The sequence below is a fragment of the Mus caroli genome, chromosome 6 (assembly GCF_900094665.2).
Source record: "Mus caroli chromosome 6, CAROLI_EIJ_v1.1, whole genome shotgun sequence".
Classification (NCBI taxonomy): domain Eukaryota; kingdom Metazoa; phylum Chordata; class Mammalia; order Rodentia; family Muridae; genus Mus; species Mus caroli.
The window spans coordinates 79,847,984-79,864,773 of record NC_034575.1 but is presented as its reverse complement, the minus strand read 5'-3'; positions in this window follow the sequence as shown (position 1 = coordinate 79,864,773).

Below are 16,790 nucleotides of genomic sequence, written 5' to 3'. Positions count from 1 at the left end.
GGGGGGCGGGGGGCGGGGGGGCGGGGGGGAGTTTTGAGATTTTGATCAGGTGGATTCCTGTGTGCTAAATGGGTGACTTGTTACTACCACTATTACTTTAATTCTCCCCAGTGTTGGAATCTTTGTCCTTCTTTTGGTGACAGTATTAGTGAGGTCTGAGTTATTTGTCATACAGTTGCTAGAGTAAAGGGCACCCCGTCCAGTGGATTTCAGCAAACTCGCAGAATCACGAAGCCATCCTTTTAGAATATTACCATCACCAAGAAAAGAAACCCCAGGGGCCAGGCAGTGGTGCCTGGGAAGCGCTAGCCTAGCATGTGTGTGAGGCACCAAAAGAAAAATACAGCAAACAAGTCCTGCTCCCTTCCACCCCACGGCTAGCAGAGCCACACTTCCCATGAGGTTTCCTGTGCTACCGATGCAACCACGGTTTTGATGCAGCCATGTCTTTTCCCCAAGGAGTTCTGGCCCTCTAATGTAGCAAGATTTACAAGGCAGAGTCTCGGATCTAATTTTGCCCATACTACTGGACTACTGGGGTGCAGGTGCGAGTCCTCCCAGACGGCAGAGCTTGTCTACACACTCAGATTCATTTACTGAGATCCACAAGTTCCCATCTAACCAAAGGGCCTGTTAGAGTTTCCTCTTCCTTCCCCCTCACCCCCCAACTCTTTCTCACTGTGTCTCTGACTGGCCTGGAACTCACTATGTATATTCACCTGTCTCTGGCTGAGTGCTGAGATTAAAGGCTCTCTCTCTCTCTCTCTCTCTCTCTCTCTCTCTCTCTCAGGTTTCCATGTCGCTCAGGCTGGTCCCCATACTATATAGCCTTAAAATGCTGACCCTCCAGTTTCCACCTCCTAAGTGCTAGGATTACAGGCATGAGTCACCACACCCAGTTTATACAGTACTAGGAATCACAGGCTTTCTGTAGGATCCACAAACACTCTACCTACTGCGCCCAGTCCCGCCCCTTCTTACAGTTTCCCCCCTTTCTGTTTAGCCACTCTCTTATCTGGTGCTGAGAAATCGGTTCCTCTCCTCTATTGCGGTCTCCTTACTGCCCCATTCCTCCCTAGAGATCGTTGGGAATACGGCTTAGACATCCACTCCAGACACTGTGCCAATGACTCTACAATAGGTTGCTGTGGTGCCCTTCCTGGTGGGGAACCTGGCCTGGTTTGTTCCCACCCACTGGCTTTTGAAGAGACTTTTCAGAAGGGAAATGTTTTAAAGATCACACCCTCTCCCCCTCACCCCCACTGCAGAATAACTAACTCTTATGTGCGATAGCTCCCTTTTATTGTTCTCCTGGGGTGGGGGGAAGGCTCCACCCTTGTCACCTCAAAACAGCCTCCTTGTGTACACTTCCCTAATCACCTGCAAAAGGGGATCTGGGATCCTCTCAGGAGCAGAGCCCCTGGATCCAAAACATACAGGTGTCTGACTTAGAGTCCAGGAGGGCTGTTCTGCCCTTGACAGCTTCCTTCTCACCTTCATCTCTCTCTCTCTCTCTCTCTCTCTCTCTCTCTCTCTCTCTCAAGTCCTGGCTCTCATGGACTCACTACAGACCAGGCTGGCCTCCAACTCACAGAAACTCACAGAGTGCTGTCTCCCATTGTCTCCACAGTGCTGGGATTAAAGGTGTGAGTTATGACACACCTTTACTACTCGTAGGTTTTAGAACTATGCACCTTTCTTTGAGAATTTCACCTAACTTCTTCTGAAACTCCCTCCCCCTTTCAGTTCCCCTTGGGATTTCATGATACCACCTCCCCCTCTTTCTCCTTTTCTCCTAGCCTATAGGATCCATTAATGCATTTCACATACTCCTGAGTATGGAGCCATCTGGTGGGGCATGGCCTTCTTACAAGGGAGAACACTCTTAAAGAAAGCTGACTCTTCTCCACTAGCGACTGTCAACTATGAATAGTCAACTATGAATATATCCTCAGCTAGAGGTGAGGGCTGTAAGCCTCTCCTTGGTCCATGCCGGAATGCTGGCTGGCTGGTCTTGTGCTGGGCAGAGCTGCTGTGAGTTTGAGGTCCTGATATGTTCAGAAGACACCGGTCCACTCTGCTCCTCCACAAATGCTTATAGTCTTTCTGTCTTTTTTTCCAAAATGTCCCTGAACTCTGGTGGTGGCACAGGGCTCAATGTAAATGTCCCATTTGTGACTGCCAGCCTTCCATTTTCAATAAACCAAAATTGAAGGAGATTTTGTTGTTGTTTGAATTTCCCTGCTTCTAATTTCTGGTAATCTTGGGTGTTTTCCCAACGTGTCTTTGGCTTTCCAAGGTCAGGACTTGTAGCCAGAAAGGGCCGAGAGATGTTTAAACCTTACATAGAATCAGACTGTTCAGTTTGTTCTCCAAATCCTTGCCTCACTAAAGTGACTTGGAAAGCTTTTTGTCAGTTGTATAGAAATCCACAACTTGTGTGGCCCATAAAGTATTAAACTATTTTTCTGTGAATGGGCATCTTGAAAATTTCCACTAACACACATGTATATACACAGCATACATACAAACACATAATACTCCCATAATTGTCCTTAGTTTTATATCTTGCACCCATGCCAGGATGTCAGTTCCCATTACAGATGGTTACTGAGCCACCATGTGGTTTCTGGGAATTGAACTCAGGGCCTCGGGAAAGGCAGACAGTGCTCTTATCCGCTGAGCCATCTCCCCAGCCCCTACTTTAATTTTTCTCTTAAAGGCAGGTGAAACAAAGACGCTACATACACATCAGTCTTAGGTCTCAAGTGACCTCAACGTACATTATTGACTGAGCTGTGAGGTCTGGCAAAAGTTCCAGTATTTTACAACATACAAGATATTTGTATAATAATGCACAGGTTGAACCCCAGCTGCAGTGGATGGAGACCCAGGCAGATGCTGCTCTTGGGTACTAGGGATTCTGAGGAGGTGGGCTTTGAGAGCAGCTCTTCCTTTCTCTGAGCCAAGGTCTGGCTCCAGGATGCTCCGGGGAGCTGGAGTCTGAGGGGATGGGAAGGGTTCAGAAAGCTAACTCTGCTTGTGGTCTGAGCCAGGCACAGAGAGCCAGTGAGGACCTGCATCCTTGTCTTGGTTACTTTTCTGTTACTGTAACAAACACTATGACCAAGACGACTTACAAATGGGTTTATTTTGTCTTCCAGTCCCAGAGGATAGAGGATACCAGTCTATCACGGAGCTGAAACAGCAGACACAGCAGCAGGAACTGGACGCTGAGAATGGATATCCTTTACCATAAGCACAGAGCAGAAAGAGACAGCTGCAAGTAGGTAAGGCCTTTTTACTTTCAAAGCCCACCCTCCAGCAAGGCTGTACCACCTTAAACCTCCAAAAATGGTATTACCAAGCAGGGAGAGACCAAGTTACTCAAATGCCAGAGACTATGGGGACATTTCTCATTCAAATCACCACAACTCTACCCAGCTCTTTGGCTATACACCGGCTCCCAGAGCAGGCTCCATCTGCGACAGTGCTGGGTCCTGGCAGGGCCAAGGTGACTTGGCAAGAGTCTTCTACTCAGGGAGTATCTCCTCTTGGATAGAGAGCCCTAGCAAGTTTTTTTTCCCAACTTCGAAAGGAGAGACTCTAGCTCCCTCTAGTGGAAGCATTCTCTCCTGCGGGGAGGGAGATGTCGACCCACCCGGGAGGCTGCTTCCCCAGGGTTGTAAAAACAGTAATGATTGCTGGGGAGAAGAGATTCTTTTGTGAGGCCTGCTGTGGGTGTTTGGTTTCGGACTTCAGGACAGGGGACTGAGGTGGATATTTTACATAGCAAAGCAAACCTGGCCACCAGGTTCTCCCAACATCCCTCAGTCCTTACCTGGCATACCCTGCCTCCAACCCTGAACTTTCCAGCTCAGGGGCTAGGCTGCCCTTCCCCTAGAGGCTCTTCCCTATATAATCCAGACATTTTGGTCTCTCTCCCCTCCTCTCCTCTTCTCTCTCTGCATGCTGTCCCTTTCTCTTGTTCTCTCTCCCTCCCCTCCCCGAACCCCTCCCATTCCTCCTGGCCTTGGTCCTTGGGACCAGTGAACTTGCCCACCTGAGAGCAGTTTCCCAGTAATCCTGCCTTTAATACAATCTAATCTGTTTTAAACTGGCTCATTTCGCAGGCGGCAGCGGAGAAATAACCTATCAGATGGTGCTGAAACCCCGGAGAAGTTAAGTCCCCAGCGCGATGGTTTTGGTCTTTCCTGGCCACGTGGGAACCACTTCTGTCCCTCTCTCTTCTCTGCTGGATACATCATTTCTTCGGACTCATGAGTACCCATCCCTAGATATCCTGACTATCCAGGTCCAGGACCCTCTGAGCTCTTGGCTGAGTTGCGGCCCAATCCGAACAAAGACCAGGCCTTTGTTTTGGAGGAAGCTCTGATATAGAGACTTCTTATCTGAGGTTACTGCCCCCACATAAACCGTTGGGTCGATCTCAGACTATAAATTGGGATGACAATTCAACAGTATTGAGATCTCTGGCAAACGTTGGGAAGATGGGTGTCACGGGATCTAAAACAAAAATGTATTCCTATGTCCAGTTTTTGGGAAGCTGCGCTCTCCTAATCTCCCTTCACTGCATTGAGCATAGGGCTCCAGGAGCCGCCTAGCCACTCCCACCTCTCTTCCCCATCTCCTTCCTGTCCTCCTGTGGCTCTGTTGGCAGTGGCAGCAGCAGCACCACGGTTGTGATGACTAAGGGTGGCAAGGCATCCATGTTCCCAGAAGTAATTCCAAATAAACTCCTTGGTTCACCAAGGTAGATTTAGGCGGACTGGTCACTTTGCTTGTGGTTGGTGCCCACTCTGGAGTTAATGGACCTTCGTGTCTTCCCAGAAAGAGTCATAAAACACAAGTACAGCCAGGGGTTTAAGAGAAGTGCTGAGGGGCTTGAGAGATTACTCTGTACTTAAGAGCGCTGGCTGCTCTACAGAAGGTCTGGTTCAAGTTCCAGGACCCACATGGTAGCTCATAACCATCTGCAACTCCAGTTTCAGGGGATCCTGTACACTCTTCTGGCCTCCGAAAGTACAGGGCACATATGTGGTACACAGACATTTATGCAGGTCAAAACCCATCCATATTAAAGGGAAGGAAGAAAGAAAGAAAGAGAGAGAGAGAGAGAGAGGAAGAAAGAAAGAGAGAGAGAGGAAGGAAGGAAGGAAGGAAGGAAGGGAAGGAAGGAAGGAAGGAAAAAAGGAAGGAAGGAAGGAAGGGAGAAAAAAGAAAGAAGGAAGGAAAGGAAGGAGGGAAGAAAGAAAGAAAGAGAGAGAGAGAGAGAGAAAGGAGGGAGGGAGGGAAGGAAGGAAGGAAGGAAGGAAGAAAGGAAGGAAGAAAGGAAGGAAGAAAGGAAGAAAGAAAGAAAGAAAGAAAGAAAGAAAGAAAGAAAGAAAGAAAGAAAGAAAGAAAAATGTGAAGGGCTCCCTCTTGTCAAGTCTCACATCTTGCATGCTAGAGTTCCTTAACCACCCAGTGAGCTCCACTGGCTCACTTAATAGTTGGAGAAGTCAAGGCTCAGTTGGCGTAGGAAACTTGTCCAGAGCCACACACCATGACAAGCCTGTTTCTTCTATTACCACGCCAGAGGCGAGATGTGCTAACTGTTGGTAGAGACTGGAGTTGACAACTTCTCTCTCCTGGACACCAGATGTGTGCTCCAGCCTCAGATCACTGGGAGTAATTTCCCCTGACTCAAGCTGCGTGTGTGTGTGTGTGTGTGTGTGTGTGTGTGTGTGTGTGTGTGTGTGTGTTTTCTGTGACCTCCACAGCCAGCAGAATAACAATCTGAGGCAAGAAGACACTTGGGTTCCATAGGACAATTTGGTGAAATTTTTCCTGGTGATAGTTAACTCAGTTCTGTGTGCCCAATAAAACTCAAGACACGATGAGCATCAAAACTCTCTGTGAAGTAATGTGACATTCTCTGTAAAGATGGGTTCTATAGCGTGACTACATGTGACACCTTCTATAAAGAAAGGTTTTATAGGTTTCGGCCTCATGATAAGTGTCTGCTGGGGTGGCATAAAGGCTATTAACCAGATCTGCTCCCAGCCTTCTGGGCAGAAGACAGGACATACACCCTCCCTTAGAACATTCCTGGTTCCCCTATGCTGACCTGTGAGTACAAGGCCAGGACATCCATCCCTCCTCCAGCTAGTGCCTGTGTTCCTGTGTGCTCCAGCTTTGCATTCCAGGCATGGTGGGCCACATGTTTGTTGCTGGTCACTAGCACATACCCCAGGCCCTCTGGGTGGTGCTGGAAATTGATGGCTGTGTCTGCTGTGAGGTCCAGGTACACACTCCAATTCCAGGTCATCTCAAGGGGTTGGAGGAGGGTGGTGTAAGTATGTTCATGTTAGAGAATACTCCTTCTAAGAATGCTGAGTGGTGTGTGTGTGTGTGTGTGTGTGTGTGTGTGTGTGTGTGTAAAGCACAGCAGCTGGGGGAGGTGTGGGGGGTTAATGACTCTGGAGCCCAAGCGCCAGGCTAGCTGCTTCCTTCCCAGCCTTCAGTCTTTTTAGATTGCTGGAGAATGAGCCCTCCTAAACCACCAGCAACAGTTCTGTTTTAAAACTGAATCATATTTATTACTTATTTGTTTGTGTGTACTGGGCGTATGTGCCTGTCAGAGAACAACCTGTAGGGCTTTGTTTTCTCCTCTCACATTCGGATCCTGGGGCTAGGGAGTGAAGGAGGTCACGTGGCCGCTGCTCTCACTAGTTCTCTAGTTTTCCCTGTCTGCTATTCTCTCTCTCTCTCTCTCCCCCTCCCCCTCCTCCCCCCACCCCAGACCACCCCAGACCCCCGGCCCCTGGCCCAAGCCTAACCCAGTCTACTAGTTGCTTTCGTTAATTCCAGGATCCAGTTACCCCTGTACTCTACTTCGGAGGATCAGGTTCCTGACCCTGGTGAAAACAATCAGAGCCTCTGGGTCCTGTGTCCATGCAGAGGTAATGGCGCCATCTGTGGGTCATGAAGGAAAGTGCACAGCTTGAGTTTAGTTTTAAGATAGGGTTTCACTTTGTAGTCCATGCTGGAATCAAACTGGTAACCTCTTGCCTCAGCCTCCCGAGTGTTGAGATTATACACCTATACCACTGTGTCGGAGACCTGCAGGAGCGCTCCCTGCAGTGAGGAGCTCCTGAATGGAGCAGGCAAACGCGCATAGGAGGAGACCTCTTGAGGCTGGAAGGCTGGGAAAGAATGGTGGCTAGACCTCACCAGCTGCACCATGGAATTTGTAATTCACAGGCTTTTGGTAAAGTTCCTGGAAAGGTTTTGCCTCTTACTGAGGATGCTTACACTCAGACTCTGTAGTCCCAAGCCAGAGTCACAGATCAAGACAGCTAGATCTGAAAGGTTCTGGGATGGATGCATGAAGGTGTCAGAATCAAAATGGAGTCGCCAGTGTCAACCCTAACAACGATACAGTCAGGAAAGCCAGGGCTGCAGGCAGGAAGGGTTCTTACACAAGATTGCATGGTAGTCACAGAGATGCTTATAAAACGATCAGCTTCCACAGATGCTACAGCCTCATATAGGATATCCCTCCTCAGGGAGCTCTGCCTGGCCACCCTCTGTTCCACCTCTGTTGGGTCCTGCTGGACATTTGCTACATATCCATCCCACTGCCTTCACAGATCCAAGTAATGTCTTCCTATGCTTAGAGTTTGTCCCACCTGTGGAAAGGAACTTTGTTTCTTGTAGACACATAGTCACTCTCCCACTATGTCTCTGGTGGCCAAGCATAGGGCTTTGTGGTCTGGGTAGATCTTGCTCCAAGAAAGTACCTGGTTCCCAGGGGGTTTCCCCTAGCAAGTCACTTGCTTTACGACTGTGACTATGGGCCACTTTCAGGGTGGGGAAGCATGCTCACGTAGGGCATTGTGGTTGTGGGGTAGGCAGGCTCTGTGGCCAGCAAAGAGGAACATTCCATTCTTGAGGTCACAGGCAGAACCTCCAGCCAGCAAATAACTGTTGGTGGAACTGGTGGAAACGGACCATGCATTCTGAGGCTAGAGAACGCTCAGGAGATCAGGGCTCAGGCTGAACCTCATTCTGGGGTCTTTGCATCTCCCAGATGACATTTGACAGTGTCCCAATCCTTGGACCTTAAGTCTCTAGCTAGAGGCTCTTCTCTGCTTCCTGGAGACTGTGTCTGGAGAAAGCCTCATTATTGGACAGTCTGAGGAGAAGACATCCCTTGTCCTGTGGGGTGTGCAGGAACTGGCCTTGCAGGCTCTTGAGAGCCCTCAGTGTGTCTTGTTTCAACTGTGTTGAGACAATGCATCAACCTGAACTCTGCCACTGTGGGGATATTTATTTACACTGTGAGGATATTTGCTACCATGGGAATATGGCAAGTGGCAGATACTCTGCACCAGGATCCCCTCTGGAGAGAGAACTCAGTTATGGGTATCTGAATGCACCTACATTTCCATTTGTTTAAAATTCCTTCTCTGTTTTTATTTTCTCAGGACTTTTCTCATGGACCAATGAACTTAACTTTGACAATAGACTTGATGTTCATAATGTTGTTCATACAAAACAAGAGAAAACTTAAAAACACAGGGAGAAATACTCGCTCCCCAAAGTAGATCCTGTACTCTGAGTGCTGAAGAAGATGCTGTGGAGGGCGGGGGCGGAGCCGTGCTGTGGCCTTCTGTCCAGGACAGCTTGTAGGGAGATTCTGTGGCCTCACTTTTCTAGCTCCACCTGCTTTCCCCCAAATGTTGTGATTTAGTTTTTTCACTAGAGCTGATTAGAATTCCATTTTGTATGTGTACCACCTTTCTATTACCCATTTATCTGCTGATGGGCATCTATGCTGGCTCCACGTCCTCACCACCATGAACAAAGTAGCCATAGACATGGCCGTGAGTATCTCTGTGGTACAGTGTGGGATTCTCTGGCTATACACCCAGGAGTAAAGTAGCTGGATTATAGTTTTTTAACCACATTTATTTTTTTACTTTATGCATACAGATATTTTGTCTGACTGTATACATGTCTACCACATGCAGACCTGGTATCCTTAGGGGCCAAAAGAGTGTGTGTCATGTATCTTGGAACTAGAATCATAGATCATTGTGAGCTGCTGTGTGGGTGCCAGAAACTGAACCTCGGTCCTCTGTAAGAGCGGCCAGAGCTCTTAACTTCTGAGCCATTTCTCTAGGCTCTATTTTTTTTTTTATATTATTTTCCTCCTTTCTTTTTTTTTTTCAAAGATTTATCTATTTATTATATGTAAGTTCACTGTAGCTATCTTCAGACACTCCAGAAGAGGGCGCCAGATCTCGTTACAGATGGTTGTGAGCCACCATGTGGTTGCTGGGATTCGAACTCTGGACCTTCGGAAGAGCAGTCGGGTGCTCTTACCCACTGTTTAGGCTCTATTTTCATTTTTAAGATAAACTTTGGCTTTCAAAGTCCATAATTCTGCATAGTTATTATTCAATAATTTGATGCCTTGGTAACAATATTTACATTGAAATATGTATTTTTTCCTGGGGTTAAAGCTTACATTGTTAAGTTGTTCCAGAAAAGTAGCTTTGTGCCTCCTCTGTATAGCTGGGTTTCTTATGTACAAATGATCAGAGGGACCAGGGCATTGGTGGGTCCGCTGTGATGACAGGGACATGGTGATCATGTAGTCTCAGTGATGACTGGCTAGTCCTTGTCTTTGGTGCCTCTATTCCTCACGCTTACTGGTTTGTCTCTGCAACCTTGGTAGGTGGGCTTTCCTCATACTTGATAAAAACTATCAGGGAAGAGCGACTAGGAATATTTTTAGATAATCCTACACATTGCTGGAAGTGGCGTCGGTGGGGGGGGGGTCAATTCTCACTCTCACCAAGTTAAAGGGGAGATGGGAAAGTGGTAGAGTATGAGGCAGAGGATGCGAACGAACAGCCAGAAGTGTCTCCCTAGGACTGGAATGAGCTTGTGTAGCCCCAGGTTCTTCTGCTGAGAGGTAGTGACTGAGGGGAAGCCAGGCAGGCCTTGATCTTGTCAAGTCCTTGAACCTCAGCTCAGCCTGAACCACACCAAAGCAAGGTTACATCTTGTTAATTTTGTTCCCAATCCTGTCTGAATCCCCTTAATTTATCTTTATATTCATATTTTATTTTTAAAAAAATTACATTTGTTTGTGTGTGGGCTCATTTGGAGGTTAGAGGACATTTTGGAGGATTCTGTTCTCTGCACCTGCCTCATGTGTCCCAGGCCATCAGGCTCAGAAGCAAGCACTAACCCCCCCCCCCCCCGAGCCATCTCTCTGGCTTCATACCCATATTTTCTGGTGAAGTATTTGTGAAAGTTGGGCCTGTGACACCAGAATTTGAGAGGCTAAAGAGGGATAATTGTGAGTTATAAGTCAATCTGATTATGTAGCAAGTACTAGACTATCCTCAACTATAGAATAAGGCCCTGCCTCAAATAGAACAAAACAGAACACCCAAATAAATAAGTAGAAAAGTTACTCATGTGAATTATATTTTATGGTCTGAATATTGAACTCTAATTTAAATATTTTTTCACGATGCTTCTTATAGATTTTTTTTGAGACAGGGTTTCTCTGTATAGCCCTGGCTGTCCTGGAACTCACTTTGTAGACCAGGCTGGCTTTGAACTCAGAAATCCTCCTGCCTCTGCCTCCCAAGTGCTGGGATTAAAGGCGTGCGTCACCACTGCCTGGCTTCTTAAAGATTTTATAGGTTAAAAAGCAGTTTTAATTGAGCATGATGGCACATGCATTTAATCCCTGCAATTAAAAGGCAGAGCTCTGTGAATTTCAGGCTAGCCTGGTCTACATAGCAAATTGCAGGCCAGTCAGGTATACACAGTGAGACTGTGTCTCAGAAAAGTAATTAAAAATTGTGTTAACTACAAATAACAATATTATTTTCTCCCCTTAAAGTTGTTGGGACTGGGGACTGGAGAGATGTTCCATGGTTAAGAGCCCTTGTGGCGATTGCAGAGGACCTGGGTTTATTTCCCAGAGCACACATGGTGTCTCACAACTGTTGGTAACTCCAATTTCAGGGAATTCAATGCCCTTTTCTACTTCTGAGGGTACCAGGCTTGCATGATGGACATACACACACACAAGCAAAACATTTGGACATGTAAAATAAAAATAAATCTAAATTGTAAACAAAATTTATGATTATAAGACAAAAACTGAAAATACATAGTTAGATCAGATAAAGAAAAAGACTCCCGTGCTCCTACAAATAGCAACTGTTTAATGAGCTATTTTATAGCTTTCTAAAATTCAACTCAGAATCTCAGTAGGATTTGCTGTGTAATGGCTAGTGCTTATTGTTGACATAATCTAGAATCATCTGAGAGATGGGCCTCTGGGCACACTTATGGGGAATTATCTTGATTACATTAATTGATATGGGGAGAGCCATCTTAACTATGGACCTGACGTTACCTGAACTTGGGATCCTCAACTGTATAAGAAGGCTACATATCAGCAAACACATATTTCTCTCTCTCTCTCTCTGCTTCCTGATGGCCGAAGCAATGTGACAAGCTACCTCAAACTCTTGCTACTGTGACTACCCCACCATTATGACTACCCACCATGATAACTACCCCACCATGATAACTACCCCACCATGATAACTACCCCACCATGATAACTACCCTGCCATGATAACTACCCCTCCATGATAACTACCCCACCATGATAACTACCCCACCATAATAACTACCCCACCATGATAACTACCCCACCATGATAACTACCCCACCATGATAACTACCCTGCCATGATAACTACCCCACCATGATAACTACCCCACCATGATAACTACCCCACCATGATAACTACCCCACCATGATAACTACCCCACTGTGATAACTACCCCACCATGACAGACTATAGCCTGGACTCGTGGGCTAAATGGATACTTTCTCCTTTAACTTGCTCTTGTCAGAGTATTTTATCACAGCAACAGTATAAGAAACCAATGCATACTGAAGAGATAACATCATTATATCATTATTATTAATTATTATTTTGTGACAAGGTATCATTATATAGCCCAGGCTAGCCGCAAACTTGTGATGGTCTTCTTGCATCTGCTTCCCATTGCCTGTTGCATACCTATGTGGGACCTGGCACACAGAAGTCGTGAGATAAACTTGAAAGGCTCTGATAAGTTTTATTTCCCTGGAAATGTGTTTTGTGGTCTGTGAGTGATAGGTGGGTGGTGGGCTCTTTTTTCTAGGCTTGGTATGCACTCTTGAGGCTCTAGAGCAGCTAAGGTATGGATGGAGTGAGCCAGGACGTCTAATTTTGTGGCTAAAAGATGGTTCACATCTCTTCCCCCTTTCTGGTTCAAGATCCTTAACTCTGAGCTGGAGAAGCAAGAGATGTTCAGATGCCCGTGTCATCTGTGTGACCTCGGGTGAGGGGACATCATGCTCAGCGTTAGGAATTTCCACCTAAGGCATTCCACATATTTTTTTATTTTTAAATTCTTTTATGTATATGACTTTTTGCCTACATGTATATCTGTGTACCATGAACTTGCTTACTACCTACCGAAGTCAGAAGAGGACTATGACCTCCTGGAATGGGAGTTCAGATGGTTGTGAGCTGCCACATGGGTACTGGGAATCAAACCCAGGTCCTCTGGAAGAGCAGCCAGTGCTCTTAACTACTGAGCCATCTCTCCAGCCTCTCCCATGCCATCTTATCTCACTTTGCTTGACTGGTGCCATGACAGAGATACCCCTAAGTCACCATCCAACTGTGAAATTTGGGGGGTTATATAATTTATTGGCCTAATGATTGTAGTTTGCAGAGGACAGACGTCCTGCTGGGATATGGGCTGTTGTATTAGGGCACCAGGGAGGAGCAGAATCTAAAGAAGGTATATGCACTTGAAAATATTGGGGTGCTTACAGCAGAGGGTCTGGGCAGGTCAACAATGTCTCTACATGACAGAGAGGCTGAGACCACTGTAGCTGCTCCCTCCGCAAAGCTCAGAGACCCAATCTATTGCTCAAGGCTGGGGGCTCCCCATAGAGCTGCTGGTATTGAGTTCATGTTGGAAGGCTGAGAGGATCTAATGTCCTCAGAGAATGGCAGCAGCAACACACTCACTTGCTCAGGGCAGGTGACACAGGTTGTTCCTCAACCATCTTTGTATCTGAGCCACATGTTAGAAGGTGATTCGCATATTGAGGGTGGGCCTTACCCCTCAGTTCATCCACTAGAGCAGTGGTTCTCAACCTTCCTAATGCGGCCACCCTTTAATGCAGTTCTTTATATTGTGGTGACTCACAACCATAAGGTTATTTTGTTGCTATTTCATAATTGTAATTTTGTTACTGTTAAAAACTATAATGTAAACATCAAACATGTAGGGTATCTGATGGCCCACAGGTTGAGAATTGCTGCTCTAGAGGGAAAATGTGCTTGGGTATTCTCAGAAGTGTGTGTGTGTGTGTGTGTGTGTGTGTGTGTGTGTGTGTGTGTGTGTGAGAGAGAGAGGGGGGGGAGGGGAGGGGGATCCTTTGCACCCATATAAAAGCAGGCACAGCCGAAGTCCCACGCAGAAGGATCCCCTGAGCCTCAGGCAGCTCCAGGGTTCGTGGGAAACCTTGTCTTAAAATGTAAGGTGCAGAAATATGGACCTTTGGTCTAAACACACACACACACACACACACACACACACACACACACACACACACACACCATGGGAGGGGGAGGGGAGAGGGGGAGGGGGAGGGGGAGAGAGAGTGTTATTCCAGGCTAGCTGGCTGTTTCTCCTGTCTGCCTCCCATCTTGCTACAGGAATGCTGGATTTACAGACGTGTGCCACCATATCTGACACTTTTCACATGGGATTTGGGGATGGATTCAGATCATTAGGCTTGCATAGCAAAGTTGAGTTTTACCTCACTGGCTTCATGGATGATACTAAGTCCTATCAAGCTGACATCCCATACAAATGCATGGTTGTGGGATTTCATGGTCTTGGCGACCCTACTCTTTCTCTGGGTTTAGACTCAGGACTCTGCATGGTGATTGGGGCACACAGAGCTGGACATTTTTGCCCACTCTGGGCATCAGGAAACTCAATCTGATCAGCAAGCCAGATATTTGTAGTCAAGGTCCAAGTAACTGTTCACCAAACACACATGAGGCCGGAGAAAGCATGCCATCTGTGATTCATACACACCATGTCATTATACACTGTCCAGGTCTCATTCCATCATCCCCCAAGGAGGGGACTCTGGCTCATAGCAGTGTGACATCCGAATAATGGGTGGCAGAACCTTTGCCAGGGCTCTTGCTGTCATTGGCTTTGGTTCCTCCTTGCTGACGCATTCGTGCTAACTCCTGACCACTGTGGTCAAGTGGACAGTTTCCCTCTTATGGGTTCCTCGGGGTGTTCTATGGCATCTTCCCATGCTGGCTGAAGCTGAACTCGAGTTCTCTGGATGATTTCTTCTCTATGTGTGATAATAATTAGCAGCTCATTTTGTGTGGTCCTGAAGACAAAGACTACAGAGTGAAGAGCTGGACCCAGGTCTCTGGCACTCAGGGTCTCCTAACTTCACTAGTCTGCACCCAGGAGAGAGGAACTGCCCTGGTTAGAGAGCAACTTCACATCTCTTGCCACTTCTCCTTCAAAGCTGCCCTCTTGCTTGTTCCTCCTCATGCCTGGACAGACTCTCACACAGTACATACCCCCTGTGATCATATTAAAATACCATAAAATCCAGTGGAATAATGAGAGAAGCTCAAGGTCTCATCTGATCACACATCCCTGGGTTTCTGTGACAGGCTGCTTCGGGTCAGGGATGATGCCCGCTTTGGTCAACCGCGCTGTGCTTTCCTCCTCCAGCTGAGTCACCTGCCTGACTCCACATGGCAGATGGGGTTTCCTTGAAAGGTGGAAATCTGAACTTTATAACTTGCAGGTAGAGGAAATTCTAAATGACAGTCTGGTGGATTAGTGGGTGTCAAAGTGACATTTACACAGGAGCTAAGTTGGAGAGGAGCCTATGGTATGTGGCTTCGTGGTAGGGCAACCAGGGATGATGACTGGGCTCCAAGAAGCTAGGGGAGCCATGCCTTTAATCCCAGCCGTCCGGGAGGCGGGACAGGCAGATCTCTGTGGGTTTCGGGTTAGCCTGGTCTACAGAGCAAATTCCAGGACAGCCAGGGCTACACAGTGAGGCTCTGACTCAGGAGAAGAACAAAAGGAATCTAGGGGAAAGAACTTGGAATATTTTCACTCCGCAGAGGCTGGAGAAACGGCTTTGTCTGCTAGGAAAGTGCTGCTCAGGAGAGGTACTGGACGTGGATCCTTTGCACCCATATAAAAGCAGGCACAGCCGAAGTCCCACGCAGAAGGATCCACTGAGCCTCAGGCAGCTCCAGGGTTCGTGGGAAACCTTGTCTTAAAATGTAAGGTGCAGAAATATGGACCTTTGGTCTAAACACACACACACACACACACACACACACACACACACACACACCATTTTCTTTTCTTTTCTTTTTTTTTTACATTTTTATTGGATATTTTATTTGTTTACATTTCAAATGTTATTCCCTTTCCCAAATTACCCCCGCCCCCTAGAAACTCCCTATCCCATCCCCCTCCTCCTGCACTACTATGAGTGAGTGCCCCAACCCACCCACCCACTCCCACCTCCCTGCCCTCGAATTTCCCTACACTGGGGCATTGAGCTTTCACAGGACCAAGGGCCTCTTCTCCCATTGATGCCCAACAAGGCAATCTTCATTTTCTTAGGCATGTTTTGCTTTTTTCCTGGTCTCTGCATTGCTGGTGGTTTCTCACGGGCCTTTTATGCCACCCCCTAGCCCCTCTCCTAAGCACCACTGTCTGGCGATCCAACAATCGTCTCCTTCAGGTGGTTCTTACTGCACAGCCCTGTAAATGAATTGAGAATCGCTCCCTTCTGGGAGTGGCCAAGTCTGGTCAGTGACAAATGTTCACCCAGTTTCACATTTCTTCTCTGTCCTATGTCACAGGATAGTAACAACCTATACTCTGGCACACTGCCACTGTTCCATATCCATCCATAAAAGAGGGACCCATTTCTAGGGTCAATGGAGACCTGGAGACAACCATAAAGAGACATACGTCTTCTTTGGTCTCCCCTTCTTTCCAGAGGAGAGCTCTCTCTGAGGGCAGGGTCTATAGCTACCTGTTTCATGCTGTCTCTCCTGTACCCAAATGGTCTCTCCTTCAAATCTTTGTCCTGTCACCAATACTGGAATACAACCCAGAGGATTCCCCAGCTATCTGGAGTCTCCTGGATGAGTCCCTATCATATTATTTTTAGGGTCTCTCCAGGCCTGGGACAGGTCTGACCCCTGCCATGATTACCACCTCTCATTGCATTGTTATCTCCTCCCTTTCCCTCTTTCTCACTCTCTCTTCCCTATCCCTCTTCCTCTCCCCTTCTCCCTCTCCTTCCCCTCCCCTCCCCCCTCACCTCACCTCCTCCCCTCTCTCCTTTCTCTTCTCTCTTCTTTCTTCCTTACTCCCTATAATGTCTCATGGACCCAGGCTGGTCTTGAACTTGCTACATAGCCAAGACTGACCTTGAACCTGTGATCTTCCTACCTCTACTTCCCAAGGGCTGGGATTACATGTTAAGTTTATGAAGTGCTGGGGCTCAAACCCAGGGCTATGCAAGCACTCTACCAACTGAGCCTTGTTCCCATACCCTTAGTCTTGTTTGTCTCTGTTCTTGTCAACCTTGCCCACACT